General features: G+C 45.5%; 1 protein-coding gene across 4 annotated transcripts in view; it reads left to right on the forward strand.

Annotated features, from left to right (window-relative positions):
• The window catches only part of KHDRBS2 (KH RNA binding domain containing, signal transduction associated 2), a 1516682-nt gene that overhangs the window by 797992 nt on the left and 697366 nt on the right, over positions 1-21324 (forward strand). The gene's annotated exons all lie outside the window — the stretch shown is intronic.

The raw sequence follows: 21324 nt of genomic DNA on the forward strand, positions 1-21324 counted from the left end.
CACAAAGGTGGCCAGACTTCCCAACAGAAGAAAGAGGGGGGAGAACAATTTTAAAATAAGGAGTTCTCTTAAGGACCCCAAAAACATTCCCATGGGAGTAGTGGTAACCAGTCCAAGTCTGATCCTAAGAAGAAAGGGTTCTTTGATCACATGACAGGGAGGTGGGTACCCCAATGGGCAGAGTTCTCCAAGTGTAGTCACTCAAAGGGAGACTCCAAATGTCCAAGGAGGGCACAGCCCCCTAATGGTGGGCGGACACCTGGGTTGGCTAGTGAAGCACTTGGGGAGGAGGTAGTCCCAGATAGTTTTGAGGAACAGACCCTAGTGTCCCTGGGGGATACAGATATGGTGTCAAAAGCCCACATACCTTCTAAAGCTTCCACATATAGGAGTGGCTCATCATTAATGGGCAACTGGTAGAGGCTCTTTATGACACAAGAGCCAGCATGACCACTGTCAAGTATCAGCAGATGTCATCACAGAAGGTCCTACTGACATTCCATCAAGTCATAGTTGCTGACAATCATGGTCCTCTTTGAGGGGGGAGGGTCTCAGGTACTCTGAAAGTTGCTGTAAGCCCTGCCATGCCTGTAGACTGTCTGTTAGGAAATAACCTGGAGCACACTACCTGGAAGGAGGTAAAACTTAGGTCTCACTTGGAGATGATGGGATTGCCTGAGTGGGTCTGTATAACCACACGATCAATGACTGCACAGGATGGGAGTCAAGGGTTTCTGGAGCCCTAGAAAATGGCCCAGACAGCTGCCAGGAAGAGGGGCAAAGGAAACTGGTTCCTAAAGTTCCTGTGGTGGAGGTTGATGGGGTCCCTGATGAGGAGGCCCCTGAGTCAACCAGGGAGGACATTGCCACCCTCTGTGACCTACCTGAGCTTGCTGGCTGGCAAGTTGAGGGTGGGCCTACCAGGGAGGAATTCTGCAAAGCGCAAAAAGAGTGTCCCACTCTTGAGGGCTTGAGGTGGCAAGCCTCAGCCCATGTAGCAGGTGAAGCCTCTGGAGATCACCTAATCTACTGGGAGAATGATCTCCTAAGGCTTTGGGTACTGCGGCAGCACATATGCTGGTGACCCCCCAGTGTTTCTGGCTCTTCCCACTGGAACTGGCTCACAAAATAACCATGGCAGGACATATACGACAAGACAAGATCTTTGCCAGGCTTGTGGACCACTTATATTGGCCTCTGAATGAAGACAGCCTCAGATACATTCTTTAGGTCCTGCCCTACCTGCCAGGCCAGTGGGAAGTCAGGATTCCACTTCCCATCGTTGGCATCCTCTTTGAAAGGGCAGACATCAACATCATTGGTCCATTGGACCCCAAGACACCGTAGACAGCAGGTTCATACTGGTCTTGGTGGACCATACCACACCCTACCCAAAGGCATTCCCCTGAGGATGGTGACTGCACCTATGGTGACCAGAACTTTGATGGGATCTTTACCCATGTGGGGTTCCCCAAAGAGATAGTATCTGACAGAGGCACTAACTTCATGTTTGCATACATGAAGTCGATGTGGGATGCATGGGGTTTAACTTACAAGTTCACTGCACCCTATCACCCTCAATCCAATGGTCTAGCTGAGAGGTTCAACAAGACTTTGAAGGGCATGATTGCAGGCTTACTTGAGGCAATGAGGCATAAGTGCGACATTCTCTTGCCATGTCTTCTCTTTGCCTACAAGAAGGTGCCACAGAAAAGAGTAGGGTTCAGCCCCTTTGTACTCCTCTATGGCCACCTTGTTAGGGGACCTCTAAAAATTGTCGAAGAGGGGTGGGAGAAAGCTCACAGGAAGCCCCCCAGGATGTGGTCAGCTACATGTTAGCCCTCCGCAACCAGATGCACTGCTTCCAAAGGAAGGCCCAGAGCAACCTCAAGGCTAGTCAGGAGATAATGAAATGCTGGTATGACCAGAAGGCCACTCGGTAGAGTTTCAGCCTGGCCAAATATTATGGGTCATGGAACCAGTACAGCCCAGAGCTCTCTAGGACCTCTGGACTGGCCTATAGGAAATGAAAAAGCGTAATGGGGAGGCCACTTACTTAGTGGACCTCCAGACCCCTAGAAATCCCCTAAGGGTGCTCCATGTGAACTAACTCAAGCCTCACTTTGAGTGGTCCAAAGTGAGCATGCTCCTTGCAACAGATGAGGGTGTGGAGGAGGAAAGTGAACTACTCCCTGGCCTCCTCTCTGCACTGAAAATGATGGGTCAGTGGAGGTTGTCAACCTATCTGACTCTGTGTCCGTAGAACAGCAAGGTTACTGTTATCAGTTACTTGGACAGTTTTCCATGACATTGACACAGGAGACAGTCCCCCTGTAAAGAACAACATTTACAGGTTGTCAGACAGGGTAAGAACCAGCATCAAGGAGGAAGTTGCCAAGATGCTAACTTTAGGGGGTGATTGAAACCTCTAGCAGTCCCTAGTCCAGCCTAGTGGTATTGGTACTAAAGGCTGCCTCACTGGGTGCCAGAACTTTGGCTCTGTGTGGACTATAGATGCCTCAATTCTTTCACCCAAAATTACGAACACCCCATCCTCAGAGCTGATGAGCTCATTGACAGGGTAGGCGCTGTCAATTTCCTCAGTACCTTTCATTTGACATCAGGGTATGGGAAGATTGGCTTAACTGAGGGGGCAAAAGAGAGGTCAGTGTTCTCAACCCCTGAGGGACAGTACCAATTCTGGGTGATGCCCTTTGGCTTGAGAATGCCCCTGCTACATTCCAAGCGTTGGTTAACGGGGTCCTGGCTGGTAAAAAGGCATTCTGTTCACCTACATAGATGACATTGCAGTCTACAGTGCCAGCTGGGAGGAACACCTCCATCACTTCGAAGAGGTGCTCCAGGGCCTGCAATAGGCAGGACAGACAATTGGGCTGGGTTCTGCGGTATATTTGGGACAACTGGTAGATGGTGGCAAGGTGCAGTCCCTCCATGCCAAGATTGAAACAAACATAGTTTTGCAACCACCTACGACCCAAACTGAAGTGAGAGCCTTCCTAGGCCTCACTGGCTGCTACAGAAGATTTGTTAAGGATTATAGTACCATGGATGCCCTCTCAACTGAGCTGACTTCTCACTTACACTTCAAATGCCAGTGGCCTGACCCCACACAAAGGACTGATTACCCCAGACAGGGATCCTCGCAGACAGGGCTGGGTTGAAAGGGGACCTTGTACACTTCAAAACACCTCTTTGAGGTTTCCCCCACTTCAAATGCATTTTGGGGTTTATATATATATATATATATTGGATCTGTGACCCTTCAAAATCAGACACTTCTGCATTTACAATTAACTCTGTCAGAGGGACTGCCTAGCTGCCCAAAGGACTCTTCTGGACTACTTTGCTGAAGGACTGCTGCCCTGCTTGTTGTCCCTGCTACCCACTGACCCCTGGCTCTGCTGGAAGGACTTGGATTGAGCATGCTTCCTGTTCTGAAGTCTCAGGGCCACAAAGACTTTACCCAAGAGAAAACAATCCCTGTGCATCAGAAAATTGACACAACACCTGCAGAAATCAATGCAGTGCCTGCCTCACAGCTGATGAATGGCCGCATCGCCTACCAGACCAATGCAGCACATGCTCCTTCTCACCAGAGCATCAAGGATTTTCAATGCATCGTCTCTGGGTGTCAAAATATCACTGCATTGCAGTGAGGAACCAAGGCTACCCTCCTGGAAATCGACCTATCGCCTTGCAGCGGGGAAAGAAATAAAGCATTGTCTGAGCTGCACCACAAAATCCAATGCAGTGCATTATTTTTCAGCATATCGCCTCCTCTGCGGCCCCAGTACGTTTACATCCCAGGTACTGTTTGTTGAAAGGATACAGACACTGATTCTTAAGGATTGAGTCTCATTCAAACCTTTAAAAGGTGATTTCTTGACTTGTGCATATTGGATTTATGTTTTCTTAGTTCATTCAAATAACTGTCATCTATTTTCCAAACTGGTGTGGAGTACTTTTTGTGGTGGTTTCACTGTGAAACTGTGCGACTCATTGCAGACATATTTTACACATTGCCTTCTACGTTAAGCTTGCCTGATCTGTGCCAAGCTACCAGAGGGTGAGCACAGGATAATTTGGATTGTGTTGTGACTCACCATGACTAAGATTGTGGTCTTATCTTGGACAAGGGTGTATATCTCTGCCAACTAGAGGCCCAATTACTAACAAGTGTATTCAACCCAAGCTCCATCACTATAATCCTGAAATTGGTCCTATTCTTTTGCAACCATTGACTTACATTGGGCAATTTATTTTTTCTGGTGCCTTTTCACTTTAGGTATATTAAAATATATATTGGATATTTGATACTTATTGGATGATTATTACTTTGGTCTTATTATTCTCAATAATTGTTATCTTTACTTTAAAATTTGTTGTGGAGTTTTATTGTCTTTTGTGTGACATTTTCTATTGTTTATACACTGTTTTAAAACTTTATTAATTGCCTTAATATTACGTCTGATTGCTTTGTGTCATCTTACCGTGTATTGAACATAGATTTGTTTTATATAATATATTTGCTATCTAGCCTTATCCTTTGAGGTGGACACTTGTCCACCTCAAATAATAGTCCACTTTCCTACAAAAACCATCTCACTCGGTAGTACAGATTTACCTGGCCAGACTTCATGCAATGAAATTTATGCTATTTGTAATGTACACAGGTGTCATATGGCATTTCATAGGTGATGGCTTTGGAATTTAATACTGGAAAAATCCTAATGCTTTACGCATAATAGTTTAATCTGTCAATCATATAAAAATGTCATTTATTTCACAGTGCCATTGTTTCTGCTCCTGCTGTTGTTTTAAATATAAAAACACAGTGTCAGGAGGTTTGTCACTGGCCATTAGCTTAAGCCCTACTTTGAAAATACTGAGATACTTGTGGCAGGTCTGGTTTATCGGACATTTTCTTTTGGTCACCGAGCCAGAGGGACTTTTGTTTCCAAGCAATGTTTCTAAAAATTGATTTATAAGTTGGTTCTGGGTAGCAGCTGAAAGATCAGGGCCCCCATTTTGAGTTTGGCGGACAGGAAAGCCAGTCTGCCAAACTCCCTCCAGGGTGGCTGCCGCCGTAGTGGCGAGCACCCAGTCGGACCTATTAAGAGTTTCCCACTAAGCCGATGGCGCCAACCTAACGGGAAACAGGCTACAGCATTGTCTCCAGCTCGTAATTGAGCTGAGGGGAATGCTGTAGCCCACAGGGTGCACCAGTACCCTCACAATGTTCACTGTCTGCAACGCAGACAGTGAACATTGTGAGTGTGCTGGGCAGGGAAACCCCTGCACTGCCTATGCCAAGTGCATGGGCAGTGCAAGTGTTCCCCTGTGGTCCCCGGCACCTTTTTTCCGCCAGCCTTTTCATGGCAGTCAAACTGTTATAAAAAGGCTGACAGAGAACGAGGTCATAATCTGCATGGCAGCACTGAATGCAGCGCTGCCCTGGTGGATCGCGATCTCTGCTAATGCCAGGCCTTTGGGATCCCAGCAGTGCTGGCAGTATCCTGCCGATCTGACACTAGGGTCTTTATGTGGCAGTCAGCATAATGGGGCCCCAAGTCTCTGCTTTTACTTCTTCATACTGTTTCAGCTGAAGAGCCTATATCGTTTTTTGCCATGTTAATTACAATCCCTGTATCTGGGGATGGCCAAATCCCTGGTGAAACATCCTTCCATTCTTCAAAACATTGATGTGAGGATTGTGATTGAATCCCTTGGATTCACCACTTCTTCAAAGGAAACTACTATTCAGTCTAGGATCACTTTTAAGGTTTTAAGCACAAAACACAAGCCTTGACCATTGGTTTGTTTCTGAGAAACAAAAAAAATATTTTGCCCATGCTTTGGATGTTCTTTTTAAGAACATTGGGAAAATTGTTTTTTTTCTTCTACTCAGACAACCACAGAATGCTTAGGGGAAATAATACTAAAGAACAGATAGCAACAGAGAAGCAATATGAACATCAAACAAGATGGTGTTACAGACATTTAAAAACAAATTCATTGCTTTGGAAGTTAATCAACTGTGGTCACTGCTAAGTCTGAATGACCCTCAAATGCACCCATCTTAAAACCCAACCAGTGTAATCTTCAATTCTTGTTCAATTTATCTCTCTCAAAATAGGTACTATCTTTGCCTTTCTATAATGACTACTGCTCAAAGTTTCAAACTGTGGCCTGGCAAAGGCTGACAATTGTTACAGTACGTTTAGAGGAGAAAAATGCCACCACTTGAAATAAAAATACTATCAGGATTAGTTCACTGTCAAAAGTTCAAAGGGCATTTGTTTTATATATTCAGTACCCAATATTTGTCACAAAGGGAGTTGGAAGTGTTCTCCATAAGTTGAAAGCTCATTAGTAACCTACAGCTGGCTACACTATTATTTAACTATTCTGTTTTAATGGAACTATTTTATCTACCCTGCATCTAAGTTAAGGATGCAGGGTAGATAATTAGCTTTATAACACTTAGCTAGCCACCTTTCCTCTGCTCTCCTCATTCCATGAGAACTATTGGTCTTGGCTGGATTAGCTGAAAAGGCAGCCAGACACATCCATGGAGGTAATCCATGCGAGCTGAACAGCAGATTAATCTCTCTTTTTTCTGACATAGTCCCTCTTAGCCTTTAGCTGTTACCATTTTTCAATATGAAGGTAGAGATCAGGAGAAAAAGGTGGGCAAGGCGAGGTACTTATTATAGAGTGCAAAGAAAAATAAATAGGTAACATAGAAGTTTAGCTGCAGCTCATGCATTGTATGTGCCTCCACATGCTTAGAAGATGTAGCTTTACAGTCACTGTTTTTTTCTTTCTGGCTCTTGACACCCGCTTCTCTTTTAAGCAGGATATTTATTAGGCTAGAAATATGTGCTGTGCATTTTGACTGAAACTGCAATACTTAATCATTTTCTTAAACAACCATAACAGCCATAATATTAAGATTATGTTATATTATTTATTTTAAACATGTCATATGTAAGTACTAACATTTTATATGATTTGCCTTCAAATATTTTAAAATGTGGTACTTTTAAAAAATAAACGTCTGGTGAAGTAGCACATGGGGCCAACCCAATCTGAAGAGGATGCAATATTGACTACCTCTTCTTATTTTTTTTCTTCCTTAAGGTTTTTGATATAAAGTTCAAGCCTATACTGGGACAACTAAATACATGTTTTCAACTTCATGAAGCCTTTCTTGGCTTTAGCTTGTGGTCTTATCTCACTGACTTTCTTCAAAGTCTAGAAATGTTGTGAGTCCGTAAATATTTTTTTTTAAAAGAGGGAAGCCTCAAATTCTACTTGGCTGAAGTTGATCGCTAGTTAGAAGTGAATGCTCTGGTCTATTCTGTTACCAATTACACCACAAAGACCTACATTGTTTTCTTTACTTTCCTTTTATGTTTCATGGACCTTTTCTGTTTTTGTTATAACTATTGTCTAGCAATTTAGTTTAAGTGAATCTAATCTTTTGCTAATCTGTTTATTGAGTGTTACGTATTTTGCATAATTTCTCCCTTTCTTTGGTTTTCACTTTTTAAACTCTGAGGGACAGACAATAACTTGCAAAAAGTATGAAAAAAGATATTTGCCATAACTTCATTTGTTTGGCTCTTTCTACTGTATGGAAAAATCATTATTCTTTTTAAATGAGGGATTGTCTAGTGTCCAATTTTTACAGACAAGTACTCAAGCAAATTCCACATAATGCAGATCATTTTCAAGATAGCAATACATATTTCTTTACATTTTACAGACCATAATTATCAATACCAATCTTTACCTTAAAATTTCTCCATTTATTCATTTGGTTTTTATCTCATTGGTTTTGGACACTGTAAAGTATTTATTTCTTGACAGTAGCTGGCTAGGATTCAGCCAAATGAATACTAAAACCCTTGGAATTACTCATTTAATTACAGTATATGATCACTCAGGTTCTTGCACCAAATTATATTTGTCCTGAATCAAATTTGGATAATTGGAAAATCCTCAGATTTTTCTACATTTACCTAGACTTGTTTAAGTCGAGTTCTAATTGACTTGGACCTCGAATGATCATCTAAACTTTATTGAATTACTGAATATTAAACTTACTAGCAACATATGTATGAATGCATATTTTGATTAGAAGCTCTCTAAAATTGTTACATATGGGCTTGATTCACTTTTTGGTTGAAGGTTAAATACAGTTACAATTAGAATTTTGCAGAAACTTCTGCTCATTTGTAACTATACATGCTCATATCCCACAGAAAACAGTACAGCATGTTTTGCAGCATCACTCGAGTACAGGGAAAAAGCCATATAATACTGGCCTAATCTTAAATTAAGCACATTGGATGATGGTTTTGTTCCTCCTAACATATCCTCAAAAGTCAGACCTTCCAAAATCAATTGTCATACACAATGGATCATACCAGACATATAGTATAAGGCAGACTGGATGTATTTGAGTGACAAAATGATAATCCCCATTCCCAAACAACAGGCTACTCACAATCAGAGAGATAACAACCCAAGACCTATTTACAAGTGCATTGGATGAATGGATAAAATACTTTACCCAAAACCACATACAATAGGTGAAATAATGATGGCAAAATGAAGATGAATTAGTAAGTCTGCAAACACTGAGCATCAGACACATAGGTTTATGTAACACTCTGCTTAACTTTAAGGATGCTGGACTTTTTTGCTCCTGCTGACTGCCATTAATTCATCTCATCTTGACATCTGTGATATCACCTTCAAAATTCTACTATTGCTAAAGTAACAATTTATTGGCAAAGCCAAAGAAGGAATCACACCACCTGGTCTAAAGGATTAAAGTTAAAAATGGCTCCTACTTATAAGACTGCAAGAATAACTGAAGAGAGTGAACTAGCAAGCAGTTACACAAGAAATAAAATGCATACCCAAAACCACATAAAAAGGTGTTCGTGAAGGGAGGGAGCTGAGTGATTGAACTAGTCAGAAGCATAAGCTCCCACCAACTAGAGAAATAGCCAAGTGTAGACTTAAAGGGAGGATAAAATGATGAACCTCTTTGAACACAGAAGTGAAAGATCATCAACCCTGAAGATGGGGATGGACATCTTCAATTGGGAAATCAGCCATTAAGTGCGCAGAGGACATAAAAGGTAGTGGCCTTGTATTAATCAAAATGAAATTTAACCATACACAAGGCAAACAGCATGATCTGAAAACAATCTCTGTTGCTGTGTTGGTGACCATCTCTGACATCATCCAGAAACTGACACGTTTCGGAAACCCTAGGATACTGTGTTGAATATGGAAAAGCAGGTCAAGCCTGGAGTCACGAGGGCAACCCTCTCCCCCCAGTAGGACCTGACACCACTGCTGAGATTCCCAATTGCCCATTGTATAATAAGTAACCTCTTGATTAAAAGTAAACCAAAACCAGGAAATTTGATTTCTAATCTGGTCCCTGTTAGTTGAACATTGCAACAGAAGTTTTACACACCTCTGAGCTTGGCCTTTGCTCATTCTTCACATAGCAATCTAATTGAAATCTGAACCTTCTAAATGCAAGAATGGTTTATTGATGGGCTAGTTATTTTTTTAAATCTCTCAGCAAAACTCTACTTTTGTTTAATTGACACTCTGATCATGAAATTTGAACCTAATTCAATCATGTTACATTGGTAGCTCTTACTTGCTGGCAGTAGCTTCAAATAGCTCTACTTTCTACAACCAGAATGTGTTTTAAAGAACGCAAAGCCTATTTTATCTGAAACCATGTATTGCTAATTACATAAAAATATACTTGCTTTTTCTTTTTAATGCCGTGTAGTCTTCAAATGAGTGCAGTCTACAAAACAGTGTAGCAGCAAAGCGGTTTATTAGTTGGGGTCCAGCAGTATTTTAAAGACAGTGTCTTGTGGAGACACATTTATACTTGGTAGTGGCCCGTGGATGGGGATGACTCCTGGCCTATAGCCAGCCTTTATAATGGTGTTTTTACCTTGCATCACTATTACCACACAGTATTTACTATATAGATAAGTAGTAACGAGTAGGTAAGTACATGTTATAGGTTTTTACTTTTACCATTTATCCTTTACCATGCTGTTCTTGCAGGTAAGTATTTTTTAACATAACATATCATTTCATGTTATTTAAAAAAGACAGTACATTTGTGGGCAGAGGCAAAGGGAGGTAAGAATGACTTTAGGGCTATGGGGGACATACAGATAAAGGGTCATTTTAGGGGTGAGGGATTGGTGGAGGTAAAGGGATGTAAGGGTAATTTAGGGTTTATAGGTGCATAAAGGTTAGAATGGGTAAATTAGAAGTTTATGTGAGGGTAGATGTAAGGAAATGCCTCCTTGGCATGGTTACCCCCTGACTTTTTGCCTTTGCTGATGCTATGTTTACAATTGAAAGTGTGCTGAGGCCTGCTAACCAGGCCCCAGCACCAGTGTTCTTTCCCTAACCTGTACTTTTGTATCCACAATTGGCAGACCCTGGCATCCAGATAAGTCCCTTGTAACTGGTACTTCTAGTACCAAGGGCCCTGATGCCAAGGAAGGTCTCTAAGGGCTGCAGCATGTCTTATGCCACCCTGGAGACCTCTCACTCAGCACAGACACACTGCTTGCCAGCTTGTGTGTGCTAGTGAGAACAAAACGAGTAAGTCGACATGACACTCCCCTCAGGGTGCCATGCCAGCCTCTCACTGCCTATCCAAGTATAGGTCAGCCACCCCTCTAGCAGGCCTTACAGCCCTAAGGCAGGGTGCACTATACCATAGGTATAGGTGAGCACTGTGCCCCTACAGTGTCTAAGCAAAACCTTAGACATTGTAAGTGCAGGGTAGTCATAAGAGTATATGGTCTGGGAGTCTGTTTTACACGAACTCCACAGCACCATAATGGCTACACTGAAAACTGGGAAGTTTGGTATCAAACTTCTCAGCACAATAAATGCACACTGAAGCCAGTGTACATTTTATTGTAAAATACACCACAGAGGGCACCTTAGAGGTGCCCCCTGAAACTTCACCGACTATCTGTGTAGGCTGACTGGTTCCAGCAGCCTGCCACACTAGAGACATGTTGCTGGCCCCATGGGGAGAGTGCCTTTGTCACTCTGAGGCCAGTAACAAAGCCTGCACTGGGTGGAGATGCTAACACCTCCCCCAGGCAGGAGCTGTAAAACCTGGCGGTGAGCCTCAAAGGCTCACCCCTTTGTCACAGCACCGCAGGACACTCCAGCTAGTGGAGTTGCCCGCCCCCTCCGGCCCCGGCCCCCACTTTTGGCGGCAAGGCCGGAGAAAATAATGAGAATAACAAGGAGGAGTCACTGGCCAGTCAGGACAGCCCCTAAGGTGTCCTGAGCTGAGGTGACTCTAACTTTTAGAAATCCTCCATCTTGCAGATGGAGGATTCCCCCAATAGGATTAGGGATGTGACCCCCTCCCCTTGGGAGGAGGCACAAAGAGGGAGTACCCACCCTCAGGGCTAGTAGCCATTGGCTACTAACCCCCCAGACCTAAACACGCCCTTAAATTTAGTATTTAAGGGCTCTCCCTGAACCTAGAAATTAGATTCCTGCAACAACAAGAAGAAGGACTGCCTAGCTGAAAACCCCTGCAGAGGAAGACCAGAAGACAACTACTGCCTTGGCTCCAGAAACTCACCGGCCTGTCTCCTGCCTTCCAAAGAACTCTGCTCCAGCGACGCCTTCCAAAGGGACCAGCGACCTCTGAATCCTCTGAGGACTGCCCTGCTTCGACGACGACAAGAAACTCCCGAGGACAGCGGACCTGCTCCAAAAAGACTGCAACTTTATCCAAAGGAGCAGCTTTAAAGACCCCTGCAATCTCCCCGCAAGAAGCGTGAGACTTGCAACACTGCACCCGGCGACCCCGACTCGGCTGGTGGAGAACTAACACCTCAGGGAGGACCCCCGGACTACTCTACGACTGTGAGTACCAAAACCTGTCCCCCCCTGAGCCCCCACAGCGCCGCCTGCAGAGGGAATCCCGAGGCTTCCCCTGACCGCGACTCTCTGAAACCTAAGTCCCGACACCTGGAAAAGACCCTGCACCCGCAGCCCCCAGGACCTGAAGGACCGGACTTTCACTGCAGAAGTGACCCCCAGGAGTCCCTCTCCCTTGCCCAAGTGGAGGTTTCCCCGAGGAAGCCCCCCTTGCCTGCCTGCAGCGCTGAAGAGATCCCTTGATCTCTCATTGACTTCCATTGCGAACCCGACGCTTGTTCTAACACTGCACCCGGCCGCCCCCGCGCCGCTGAGGGTGAAATTTCTGTGTGGGCTTGTGTCCCCCCCGGTGCCCTACAAAACCCCCGTGGTCTGCCCTCCGAAGACGCAGGTACTTACCTGCTGGCAGACTGGAACCGGGGCACCCCCTTCTCTCCATTGAAGCCTATGCGTTTTGGGCACCACTTTGAACTCTGCACCTGACCGGCCCTGAGCTGCTGGTGGGGTAACTTTGGGGTTGCTCTGAACCCCCAACGGTGGGCTACCTTGGACCAAGAACTGAACCCTGTAAGTGTCTTACTTACCTGGTAAAACTAACAAAAACTTACCTCCCCCAGGAACTGTGAAAATTGCACTGTGTCCACTTTTAAAGTAGCTATTTGTGAATAACTTGAAAAGTATACATGCAATTGAAATGATTCAAAATTCCTAATGTACTTACCTGCAATACCTTTCAAACAAGATATTACATGTTAAATTTGAACCTGTGGTTCTTAAAATAAACTAAGAAAATATATTTTTCTATAACAAAACCTATTGGCTGGATTTGTCTCTGAGTGTGTGTACCTCATTTATTGTCTATGTGTATGTACAACAAATGCTTAACACTACTCCTTGGATAAGCCTACTGCTCGACCACACTACCACAAAATAGAGCATTAGTATTATCTATTTTTACCACTATTTTACCTCTAAGGGGAACCCTTGGACTCTGTGCATGCTATTCCTTACTTTGAAATAGCACATACAGAGCCAACTTCCTACATTGGTGGATCAGCGGTGGGGTACAAGACTTTGCATTTGCTGGACTACTCAGCCAATACCTGATCACACGACAAATTCCAAAATTGTCATTAGAAATAGATTTTTGCAATTTGAAAAGTTTTCTAAATTCTTTAAAGTCCTGCTAGGGCCTTGTGTTAGTCCCTGTTAGCATTTCTTTTAGAGTTTAAAAGTTTGGTAAAAGTTTGAATTAGAACCTAGAACTAGTTTTAGATTCTTAAAAAGTATTCCAACTTTTAGAAGCATAATGTCTAGTGCAGAGATGAATGTGGTGGAACTCGACACCACACCTTACCTCCATCTTAAGATGAGGGAGCTAAGGTCACTCTGTAAAATAAAGAAAATAGTAATGGGCCCCAGACCTTCCAAACTACAGCTCCAGGAGCTGTTGGCAGAGTTTGAAAAGGCCAACCCCTCTGAGGATGGCAACACAGAGGATGAAGATAGTGACTTGGAGGAAAATTCCCCCCTACCAGTCCTATTTAGGGAGAACAGGGCCTTTCAAGCCCTGACTCCACAAATAATAGTCAGAGATGCTGGTCCCCTCACAGGAGGGGCCAACAACTCTGAAATCACTGAGGATAACTCCAGTGAAGAGGACATCTAGCTAGCCAGGATGGCCAAAAGATTGGCTTTGGAAAGACAGATCCTAGCCATAGAAAGGGAAAGGCAAGAGATGGGCCTAGGACCCATCAATGGTGGCAGCAACAAAAATAGGGTCAGAGATTCTCCTGACATGTTGAAAATCCCTAAAGGGATTGTAACTAAATATGAAGATGGTGATGACATCACCAAATGGTTCACAGCTTTTGAGAGGGCTTGTGTAACCAGAAAAGTGAACAGATCTCACTGGGGTGCTCTCCTTTGGGAAATGTTCACAGGAAAGTGTAGGGATAGACTCCTCACACTCTCTGGAAAAGATGCAGAATCTTATGACCTCATGAAGGGTACCCTGATTGAGGGCTTTGGATTCTCCACTGAGGAGTATAGGATTAGATTCAGGGGGGCTCAAAAATCCTCGAGCCAGACCTGGGTTGACTTTGTAGACTACTCAGTAAAAACACTAGATGGTTGGATTCAAGGCAGTGGTGTTATGATGGGCTGTACAATTTATTTGTGAAAGAACACCTGTTAAGTAATTGTTTCAATGATAAACTGCATCAGCATCTGGTAGACCTAGGACCAATTTCTCCCCAAGAATTGGGAAAGAAGGCGGACCATTGGGTCAAGACAAGGGTGTCCAAAACTTCCACAGGGGGTGACCAAAAGAAAGGGGTCACAAAACCTCCCCAGGGGAAAGGTGGTGAGACAGCCAAAAATAAAAATAGTAAAGAGTCTTCTACAGGCCCCCAAAAACCTGCACAGGAGGGTGGGCCCAGAGCCTCTTCACAAAACAATCCTGGGTACAAGGGTAAAAACTTTGATCCCAAAAAGGCCTGGTGTCGTAGCTGTAATCAGCCTGGACACCAAACTGGAGACAAGGCCTGTCCCAAGAAAGGTTCCACTCCAAACTCCAATCCAGGTAACACTGGAATGGCTAGTCTCCAGGTGGGATCAACAGTGTGCCCAGAGCAAATCAGGGTCCACACTGAAGCTACTCTAGTCTCTGAGGGTGGGGTGGATTTAGCCACACTAGCTGCCTGGCCGCCTAACATGCAAAAATACAGGCAGCAGCTCTTTATTAATGGGACAAGTGTAGAGGGCCTGAGGGATACAGGTGCCAGTGTCACCATGGTGACAGAGAAACTGGTTTCCCCTGGCCAATACCTGACTGGAAGAACCTATACAGTCACCAACGCTGACAATCAGACTAAAGCACATCCCATGGCAATGGTAACTTTAGAATGGGGAGGGGTCAATGGCCTGAAACAGGTGGTGGTCTCCTCAAACATCCCAGTAGACTGTCTGCTTGGAAATGACCTGGAGTCCTCAGCATGGGCTGAGGTAGAACTAAAAACCCATGCAGCCATGCTGGGTATCCCTGAACTGGTGTGTGTAAAAACAAGAGCACAATGCAAGGCACAGGGTGAAAAAGTAGAGCTGGAGTCTGGAAGAAAGGCCCAGCCTACCAAGAGAAAAGGAAAGTCAGTTGGGAAACCAACTGCAACACAGTCAGAAAAAGAGAACCTCTCTTCTCAGGAAGAAGTTCTGCCCTCTGAGGGAACTGAGCCTTTGGAGCTTGAACCTTATCAGGTTGAGCTCTTAGGCCCAGGGGGACCCTCAAGGGAGGAGCTGTGTAAGGGACAAGAAACCTGTCCCTCTCTTGAAGGCCTTAGGCAGCAAGCTGCTGAAGAGTCCAAGGGCAAGAAAAATGGAACACATAGGGTCTATTGGGAAGATGGACTCCTGTACACTGAGGCCAGAGACCCCAAACCTGGTGCCACTAGGAGAGTGGTAGTGCCTCAGTCGTTCAGAGAGTTTATTCTGACCTTAGCCCATGATATTCCCCTTGCTGGGCATTTGGAACAAACCAAGACGTGGGAGAGGTTAGTCAACCACTTCTACTGGCCCAATATGTCCCACAAGGTTAAGGAGTTTTGCCTCTCCTGCCCCACCTGTCAAGCCAGTGGTAAGACAGGTGGGCATCCAAAGGCCCCCCTCATTCCACTTCCAGTGGTGGGGGTCCCCTTTGAAAGAGTGGGTGTGGACATAGTTGGTCCACTAGAACCTCCCACAGCCTCAGGAAATATGTATATCCTAGTAGTAGTGGATCATGCTACTAGGTATCCTGAAGCTATTCCCCTTAGGTCAACTACTGCCCCTGCAGTAGCCAAGGCCCTCATTGGTATCTTTACCAGAGTGGGTTTCCCTAAGGAGGTGGTGTCTGACAGAGGTACCAACTTAATGTCAGCATACCTAAAACACATGTGGAATGAGTGTGGGGTGACTTACAAATTCACTACACCATACCATCCACAAACTAATGGCTTAGTTGAAAGATTCAACAAGACATTAAAAGGCATGATCATGGGGCTCCCAGAAAAGCTCAAAAGGAGATGGGATGTCCTCTTGCCATGTCTGCTTTTCGCTTACAGAGAGGTGCCACAGAAGGGAGTAGGATTCTCACCCTTTGAACTTCTGTTTGGTCACCCTGTAAGGGGACCACTTGCTCCTGTTAAAGAAGGCTGGGAGAGACCTCTTCATGAGCCTAAACAGGACATAGTGGACTATGTACTTGGCCTTCGCTCTAGAATGGCAGAGTACATGGAAAAGGCAAGCAAAAACCTTGAGGCCAGCCAACAACTCCAGACGTTTTGGTATGACCAAAAGGCTGCAATGGTTGAGTTCCAACCAGGGCAGAAAGTCTGGGTTCTGGAGCCTGTGGCTCCCAGGGCACTTCAAGACAAATGGAGTGGCCCTTACCCAGTGCTAGAAAGGAAGAGTCAGGTCACCTACCTGGTGGACCTGGGCACAAGCAGGAGCCCCAAGAGGGTCATCCATGTGAACCACCTTAAGCTCTTCCATGACAGGGCTGATGTAAATCTGTTGATGGTAACAGATGAGGATCAGGAGGCAGAGAGTGAACCTCTCCCTGATCTTCTGTCATCAGACCCAAAAGATGGCTCAGTAGATGGAGTGATCTACTCAGACACCCTCTCTGGCCAACAGCAAGCTGATTGTAGGAGAGTCCTACAACAGTTTCCTGAACTCTTCTCCCTAACCCCTGGTCAGACACACCTGTGTACCCATGATGTGGACACAGGAGACAGCATGCCTGTCAAAAACAACATTTTTAGACAGTCTGACCATGTTAAGGAAAGCATCAAGGTGGAAGACCACAAGATGCTGGAATTGGGAGTAATTGAGCGCTCTGACAGCCCCTGGGCTAGCCCAGTGGTCTTAGTCCCCAAACCTCACACCAAAGATGGAAAGAAAGAGATGAGGTTTTGTGTGGACTACAGAGGGCTCAACTCTGTCACCAAGACAGACGCCCATCCAATTCCTAGAGCTGATGAGCTCATAGACAAATTAGGTGCTGCCAAATTCTTAAGTACCTTTGACTTGACAGCAGGGTACTGGCAAATAAAAATGGCACCTGGAGCAAAAGAGAAAACAGCATTCTCCACACCTGATGGGCATTATCAGTTTACTGTTATGCCCTTTGGTCTAAAGAATGCCCCTGCCACCTTCCAAAGGTTGGTGAAGCAAGTCCTTGCTGGTTTGGAGTCCTTTAGCACACCTTATCTTGATGATATTGCTGTCTTTAGCTCCACCTGGCAGAATCACCTGGTCCACCTGAAGAAGGTTTTGAAGGCTCTGCAATCTGCAGGCCTCTCTATCAAGGCATCCAAATGCCAGATAGGGCAGGGAACTGTGGTTTACTTGGGCCACCTTGTAGGTGGAGGCCAAGTTCAGCCACTCCAACCCAAGATCCAGACTATTCTGGACTGGGTAGCTCCAAAAACCCAGACTCAAGTCAGGGCATTCCTTGGCTTGACTGGGTACTACAGGAGGTTTGTGAAGGGATATGGATCCATTGTGACAGCCCTCACTGAACTCACCTCCAAGAAAATGCCCAAGAAAGTGAACTGGACTGTAGAATGCCAACAGGCCTTTGACACCCTGAAACAAGCAATGTGCTCAGCACCAGTTCTAAAAGCTCCAGATTATTCTAAGCAGTTCATTGTGCAGACAGATGCCTCTGAACATGGGATAGGGGCAGTTTTGTCCCAAACAAATGATGATGGCCTTGACCAGCCTGTTGCTTTCATTAGCAGGAGGTTACTCCCCAGGGAGCAGCATTGGAGTGCCATTGAGAGGGAGGCCTTTGCTGTGGTTTGGTCCCTGAAGAAGCTGAGACCATACCTCTTTGGGACTCACTTCCTAGTTCAAACTGACCACAGACCTCTCAAATGGCTGATGCAAATGAAAGGTGAAAATCCAAAACTGTTGAGGTGGTCCATCTCCCTACAGGGAATGGACTTTATAGTGGAACACAGACCTGGGACTGCCCATGCCAATGCAGATGGCCTTTCCAGGTTCTTCCACTTAGAAAATGAAGACTCTCTTGGGAAAGGTTAGTCTCATCCTCTTTCGTTTGGGGGGGGGTTGTGTAAGGAAATGCCTCCTTGGCATGGTTACCCCCTGACTTTTTGCCTTTGCTGATGCTATGTTTACAATTGAAAGTGTTCTGAGGCCTGCTAACCAGGCCCCAGCACCAGTGTTCTTTCCCTAACCTGTACTTTTGTATCCACAATTGGCAGACCCTGGCATCCAGATAAGTCCCTTGTAACTGGTACTTCTAGTACCAAGGGCCCTGATGCCAAGGAAGGTCTTTAAGGGCTGCAGCATGTCTTATGCCACCCTGGAGACCTCTCACTCAGCACAGACACACTGCTTGCCAGCATGTGTGTGCTAGTGAGAACAAAACGAGTAAGTCGACATGGCACTCCCCTCAGGGTGCCATGCCAGCCTCTCACTGCCTATGCAAGTATAGGTCAGCCACCCCTCTAGCAGGCCTTACAGCCCTAAGGCAGGGTGCACTATACCATAGGTGAGGGTACCAGTGCATGAGCACTGTGCCCCTACAGTGTCTAAGCAAAACCTTAGACATTGTAAGTGCAGGGTAGCCATAAGAGTATATGGTCTGGGAGTCTGTTTTACACGAACTCCACAGCACCATAATGGCTACACTGAAAACTGGGAAGTTTGGTATCAAACTTCTCAGCACAATAAATGCACACTGAAGCCAGTGTACATTTTATTGTAAAATACACCACAGAGGGCACCTTAGAGGTGCCCCCTGAAACTTCACCGACTATCTGTGTAGGCTGACTGGTTCCAGCAGCCTGCCACACTAGAGACATGTTGCTGGCCCCATGGGGAGAGTGCCTTTGTCACTCTGAGGCCAGTAACAAAGCCTGCACTGGGTGGAGATGCTAACACCTCCCCCAGGCAGGAGCTGTAAAACCTGGCGGTGAGCCTCAAAGGCTCACCCCTTTGTCACAGCACCGCAGGACACTCCAGCTAGTGGAGTTGCCCGCCCCCTCCTTTTGGCGGCAAGGCCGGAGAAAATAATGAGAATAACAAGGAGGAGTCACTGGCCAGTCAGGACAGCCCCTAAGGTGTCCTGAGCTGAGGTGACTCTAACTTTTAGAAATCCTCCATCTTGCAGCTGGAGGATTCCCCCAATAGGATTAGGGATGTGACCCCCTCCCCTTGGGAGGAGGCACAAAGAGGGTGTACCCACCCTCAGGGCTAGTAGCCATTGGCTACTAACCCCCCAGACCTAAACACGCCCTTAAATTTAGTATTTAAGGGCTCTCCCTGAACCTAGAAATTAGATTCCTGCAACAACAAGAAGAAGGACTGCCTAGCTGAAAACCCCTGCAGAGGAAGACCAGAAGACAACTACTGCCTTGGCTCCAGAAACTCACCGGCCTGTCTCCTGCCTTCCAAAGAACTCTGCTCCAGCGACGCCTTCCAAAGGGACCAGCGACCTCTGAATCCTCTGAGGACTGCCCTGCTTCGACGACGACAAGAAACTCCCGAGGACAGCGGACCTGCTCCAAAAAGACTGCAACTTTATCCAAAGGAGCAGCTTTAAAGACCCCTGCAATCTCCCCGCAAGAAGCGTGAGACTTGCAACACTGCACCCGGCGACCCCGACTCGGCTGGTGGAGAACTAACACCTCAGGGAGGACCCCCGGACTACTCTACGACTGTGAGTACCAAAACCTGTCCACCCCTGAGCCCCCACAGCGCCGCCTGCAGAGGGAATCCCGAGGCTTCCCCTGACCGCGACTCTCTGAAACCTAAGTCCCGACACCTGGAAAAGACCCTGCACCCGCAGCCCCCAGGACCTGAAGGACCGGACTTTCACTGCAGAAGTGACCCCCAGGAGTCCCTCTCCCTTGCCCAAGTGGAGGTTTCCCCGAGGAAGCCCCCCTTGCCTGCCTGCAGCGCTGAAGAGATCCCTTGATCTCTCATTGACTTCCATTGCGAACCCGACGCTTGTTCTAACACTGCACCCGGCCGCCCCCGCGCCGCTGAGGGTGAAATTTCTGTGTGGGCTTGTGTCCCCCCCGGTGCCCTACAAAACCCCCCTGGTCTGCCCTCCGAAGACGCGGGTACTTACCTGCTGGCAGACTGGAACCGGGGCACCCCCTTCTCTCCATTGAAGCCTATGCGTTTTGGGCACCACTTTGAACTCTGCACCTGACTGGCCCTGAGCTGCTGGTGGGGTAACTTTGGGGTTGCTCTGAACCCCCAACGGTGGGCTACCTTGGACCAAGAACTGAACCCTGTAAGTGTCTTACTTACCTGGTAAAACTAACAAAAACTTACCTCCCCCAGGAACTGTGAAAATTGCACTGTGTCCACTTTTAAAGTAGCTATTTGTGAATAACTTGAAAAGTATACATGCAATTGAAATGATTCAAAGTTCCTAATGTACTTACCTGCAATACCTTTCAAACAAGATATTACATGTTAAATTTGAACCTGTGGTTCTTAAAATAAACTAAGAAAATATATTTTTCTATAACAAAACCTATTGGCTGGATTTGTCTCTGAGTGTGTGTACCTCATTTATTGTCTATGTGTATGTACAACAAATGCTTAACACTACTCCTTGGATAAGCCTACTGCTCGACCACACTACCACAAAATAGAGCATTAGTATTATCTATTTTTACCACTATTTTACCTCTAAGGGGAACCCTTGGACTCTATGCATGCTATTCCTTACTTTGAAATAGCACATACAGAGCCAACTTCCTACAGTAGATATAGGAAAATAAATATTTGGTGAAGCTCCACAATGGAATGATGTAATGCAAAGCATTGTAAAGATCAACAAGTTGTACTACATGTGTGGTAAAGGCATGCAAGCTAATTTCATGCATTGTAAAGACATACATTCCTTCCATACCCTCCCTAGCCGATAGGGTAAACGTGCCCAAGGATACCTAGACAGAATCATTTGGCCTTTCTGCCAGGAGAAGAAAACCACCTCTCCACACCTAGGCCATTGTCTCTGCTCTGGGAGCAATTTGAACATCTCATCATGGCTATTCACGGGCTGGGTGACAACTGGAATGCTAATGCAAATTAGAGTCAAGGAGCTTCAGGCACGGACAAGGTTAATTTTCGAAAAGCCCCTTTTACTTAATATTTATCAAAAATCCAAGTTCACAATTAAGTTTGCCTTTTATTAAATATTACAAATAGTAATTTAATCTTTTTTCTATCTTGTCCCCAGCCTGAGATAGCATAGTTATTATATAATGTCCCTTTACATTATTTCTATATTGGCCA

Source organism: Pleurodeles waltl, chromosome 5 (assembly GCF_031143425.1).
Source record: "Pleurodeles waltl isolate 20211129_DDA chromosome 5, aPleWal1.hap1.20221129, whole genome shotgun sequence".
NCBI lineage: Eukaryota > Metazoa > Chordata > Amphibia > Caudata > Salamandridae > Pleurodeles > Pleurodeles waltl.